The following is a 5,456-nucleotide window of genomic DNA, read 5'->3' as shown; positions in this document are numbered from 1 at the left end:
CCCCCCATGAAAAACACGCATAAAAACGTAATATTTAGTACATCTCTGGGTTGTATTCAGAAGAAACCCCAGGTTTCGGTCATTATCCATTACGTACATGGCGTGACGCTTGAGTGACTTACGTGGCGTAGCACATTAGGCTTGAGTAGGTACCTGTACATATATAATCTAATACACTAAGGTATGGGTTACCTCACATAGCTTCCACCTACACATTATAATGTATTTATTATGCGAGTATTATGTGAAAACTTTTTCGTCACTTTTTATAACACAAATATAATGACAAACAGTATACTAAATATTGGTAGGTTATTCCGGTAAATCGTCAATCTGAACGAGAGGCCAAACTGTAATATACATCGGGAAATGTTCTTAACCTGTACGATACGTCACACTGTACATGTAAAGGATGTAACAACACATGACAATGTTGTTAACATGTACAATACGTCACACTGTACATGTAAAAGAAGTAACAACACAGGACAATGTTCCTAACCTGTACTATACGTCACACTGTACATGTTAAGGAAGTAACAACACAGGACAATGTTCCTAACCTGTACTATACGTCCCCCTGTACATGTTAAGGAAGTAACAACACAGGACAATGTTCCTAACCTGTACTATACGTCCCCCTGTACATGTTAAGGAAGTAACAACACAGGACAATGTTCCTAACCTCTACTATACGTCACACTGTACATGTAAAGGAAGTAACAACACACGACAATGTTCCTAACCTGTACTATACGTCACACTGTACATGTTAAGGAAGTAACAACACAGGACAATGTTCCTAACCTGTACAATAGATTATACGTCACACTGCACATGTAAAGGAAGTTACAACACAGGACAATGTTCCTAAACTGTACAATACGTCACACTATACATGTAAAGGAAGTAACAACACAGGACAAGGTTCCTATCCTGTACAATACGTCACAATGTACATGTAAATGACGTTACAACACAGGACAATGTTATTAACCTGTACAATACGTCACACTGTACATGTAAAGGAAGTAACAACACACGACAATGTTCCTAACCTGTACTATACGTCACACTGTACATGTAAAGGAAGTAACAACACAGGACAAGGTTCCTAACCTGTACAATACGTCACAATGTACATGTAAATGACGTTACAACACAGGACAATGTTATTAACCTGTACAATACGTCATACTGTACATGTAAAGGAAGTTACAACACAGGACAATGTTCCTAACCTGTACTATACGTCACATTGTACATGTAAAGGAAGTTACAACACAGGACAATGTTCCTAAACTGTACAATACGTCACACTATACATGTAAAGGAAGTAACAACACAGGACAAGGTTCCTAACCTGTACAATACGTCACATTGTACATGTAAATGACGTTACAACACAGGACAATGTTATTAACCTGTACTATACGTCACATTGTACATGTAAAGGAAGTTACAACACAGGACAATGTTTCTAAACTGTACAATACGTCATACTGTACATGTAAAGGAAGTTACAACACAGGACAATGTTCCTAACCTGTACAATAGAGTATACGTCACACTGTACACATAAAGCAAATAAAAACACTGGGCATTGTCCCTTATTTGTACAATACGTTATTATATTCATGCGCTCACCAGGATTTCCAGGCCACGACGGACTAAAACGTTACATACTATCGGATATTTGTCGAATTACAGTAATAATGGAAACCGCTACTGTGAATACCACAACATTCCTATATACTTCGAGTATGGTATGTATGTGTGTTTGTGCCGGGAGACTGTAGTAATGCCATCATTAATCCCTGGCCACTTTGATGTTTATGTCACATTTAAAGATGATGGCTTTGACAGCCTTAACACGGGAGATTAACACCCTAATGCAAGTCAGTAGTTCCGTCAACTTCTAAGATCCAAACTATGACCTGACGTCCCAGGAGTAGCCTTTGTAAAATGTCAGCCATTGACCTTTACCCTCCTCACCCCAGGAGGGACCTAATGAACTCCTCATTTTTTATTGTACAAAAAGGGTTTGTTTCGAGACCTTCCACATTTTTGTCCCATTATAAACTAATGACGAACGATTATGTGTGTGGCAGTAATTCTATGGTGACAAGGATTCTAACTAGCAGTCTTTGTGTAAGACATTTATAAAGTTATAAGTAAACTTGTTATCGAGAAAACAACAATTTACACGAACATTAACAAGACAGTTCGTACCAAAACATAAAAATAAATAACACAAATTACACGAAGTTGTGTCTTTGTAACTGAAATGGAGATGGAAGATTAACTTGATAGTTGGTAAACTTAGCTGAAATTATCTTTACCAGGGACAATGTGTCAATACTCTGAGTAATTTTTCGGGTATACCATATAAACCTATAAACAAATGAGTTGGTACAGGACTACCAACTTTACCTACGATATAATGAAACAATATATCTAGCCTGTCACGTCATATGTGTATCGTAAGATAGCTAGCGTGTCTCGTTGTATTACTAGCCTGTCCCGTTTTGATGTGGTGTAGGTCAAAAGATGTTTTTTTTTCGCGTAGCAAGAATATCAGATTTAATATTCAATTTCCTACTCCACCTCGCTCAATGTGTAGGCGTGTAAGATAAGGGCGTGCTACAGACGTTACTTACATCACGAAGAATAAGTACGTCACAGATTTCGATGTCAACAACTTTAACAATCAATATAGAAGTTTTACTTTTATCTTAGCTGAGATATATACCGGTAATTATATTTGAATAAATATTAAAATTCGTTCTCAATTTTTATACTATGTAATTTACACAATCTGGGCAGCGGAAACAAGTCCATATTCTAGTTGAAACAAGGAGATTCGTGGGGGCCAGATCTTCACATAGATTACAATTGCTGTCAATTGCTGTTAGTCATTGTTTTCATGTCTTATTCAAATCCAAAACTTAGGTTCAAATAATGAATAAAAGTTGCGCCTTAGGAACATTAGAGTCATTTTACTACTTTTAATAAGACGATATTCTTTTAGATATGTATACGGTGCATGTAGCTGAGCTGAACGATTACTTTTCCTATTAACGACACTATAAACAATAATTAGTTAAGATTCATAACAGATGAATATATAACAACCATTATAGGAGGACGATCCTGTTTGAACAGAACGGGGGCAACGACCACCGACAGGTAAGACCGGAGTAATTGTAATTAAATATGAGATAGATTTATGCCAGTCACATACTTGATGTTATAAAACCACACGGAACTCATCAAACGTGGTTCACTCCACATCATAGGCAAACACCTCCTACGTATAGGGTATAGCCGTTTATAGGACATCTAAACACCTCCTACGTATAGGGTATAGCCGTGTACAGGACACTACGTATAGGGTATAGCCGTGCATAGGACATCTAAACATCTCCTATGTATAGGGTATAGCCGTGTATAGGACAGTACGTCTAGGGTATAGCCGTGTATAGGACATCTAAACACCTCCTACTTATAGGGTATAGCCGTGTATAGGACCCTACGTATAGGGTATAGCCGTGTATAGGACACTACGTATAGGGTATAGCCGTGTATAGGACATCTAAATCCTAAAATCATGTAATATGTGGCCAGCTTAGACCTTTAAACCGCGTCGTACCTCTGTAACTGTAGTAAACTGTACATGTATTTACAGGTCGTCAACACGACACCACTCACAACAGGGCAACAGTCCGGGCATCTCAATAACCTAATAGTACAAAGACATAGGCACGCCGGACAAGTTCAATGGGGATGTGTCTCCCGTCCGTGTTACATGTTAACATATAGGAAACTGACTTACCGCGTCCCTGCTATAACCTGTACGGTTGTGTCCGTGGCTGTGGACTCGGTGACAATAGTATTGGGATGTATTTACTCTCTATTATACATTTATGCTATCATATCAACTATCTTACTAACAGCCAGACCCTTGTCATAAGGACAAAGGTGTATCTTACCAAACCGGTTGGGTGATAGAACCCCCGGGACAGTCAGGTGGCAACTGTCCCCGGGGAACACTGACCGAAAGCTACATGTACTTCAAGGTCATGTCTTTCTTCTCTCGATTTTGACACTATTTCGGTCCATTGGGCATATTTTAAACAGCACGACAGTCATTTCAAGGCCTACAAAACATCTCAAATCAAAACAAACCGAGCGAGGTGTAGTAGGGTCGGGAAACGCTCTTAAGAATGATGATTAAATGTATATAAACTTCCTTATCTGAACGTTAAACCTGTAGATTTACATTGCATGTCTGCTTAAACCAGATCTTATCTCGCGATAGAACTAACGTCAGTTGTTGCCGTGTTTTCCTCGTTCCAAGTTTCTTTAAGACCCGATACAATACAGCATGTATGCAAGTGAACATCATAGGGGACTGCAATGTGTACAAGTTGGCGGTCGGCAATGGCCTTCTAGTACACAATATATATATATATATCTGTCCTAATCACAAGTAGACATTTTTACGGAAAGCGTTGACCTTTTCATCGAGCTATTTTTTCTAGTCTCTCTGATACGGGTTTCCCTTTAGAATCACCTTATAATAAATACTAACACAATTTACTTCAGTTTCTACCATTTTTCATGACAATGCCGTCGGCAAAGGTGATGCTTTTGTGTATACATGTATATTCCTATAGTGCATGCCCGACAATGCAGCGGGGCGTATAATTCTTCATATCATTTTGATAGATACAGCAGTCTCTACCATAGCTGCGTTAATAAATCTGTTGACATTTAATTCATCTTTAAAAAAAAATAGATGCACGCGCACCTTTTTAATTTGAGGCGTGTAACACCAGAAATTCCGTGGTTTTGTAACAGGAGCGAAAAATGCACGGCCAGACCGGGGTTCGAACCCGGGTTCCTCCGAGCTCTAGACATACGCTCTACCAAATCGCTTGTGATTGTATGCTGTACACACGCGTACTACATTGTTATACAGTTCCCCACTAAAGCTGCAGTCTATAACAGACCAATATAGATATACCTAGGTGGTGAATTATTGACAGCATATTATAAACAAGCCGATATAAGTGTACAGAGAGTTCCCTGCGATGTGTCCCTGGACACTATCGTGTCATCGTAAACATCACATGAGTAAGTCCTGACCCAATTCGACAGAACGACCTGTCATACTGTGTACTACATACACACTGAACTGACCAACCCTGTCCGAATCTAATTCCGTGTCCGTTATACTTCTTAATTGACCTTGACTTTATAATACAATAACTAGCCAACCTTGTTGGAACTTCTGACCTTGACCTGATAAGAAATCAGTTCGTGACTCTCACCTCCTCATTGCCACCCCACACCTACCCCCACCCTGCCCCTACTCTAATCATACCCCAACCTACTCCTACCCCACCTTAATCCTGTCCCCATCCAAAACCTACCCTCACCTACTCCTACCC

The 5,456-nt window shown here is 39.3% G+C and overlaps 1 protein-coding gene across 6 annotated transcripts in view; it reads right to left on the bottom strand.

The window, feature by feature from the left end:
• The window catches only part of LOC110446020 (sodium/calcium exchanger 2-like), a 37,818-nt gene that overhangs the window by 21,499 nt on the left and 10,863 nt on the right, over positions 1-5,456 (bottom strand). The window lies entirely within an intron of this gene.

This window comes from Mizuhopecten yessoensis, unplaced genomic scaffold (assembly GCF_002113885.1).
Source record: "Mizuhopecten yessoensis strain PY_sf001 unplaced genomic scaffold, ASM211388v2 scaffold2447, whole genome shotgun sequence".
NCBI classification, from domain to species: Eukaryota; Metazoa; Mollusca; class Bivalvia; order Pectinida; family Pectinidae; genus Mizuhopecten; species Mizuhopecten yessoensis.
Note: the sequence above shows the minus strand (reverse complement) of the source record. Positions and strands in the feature narration are given on the sequence as shown.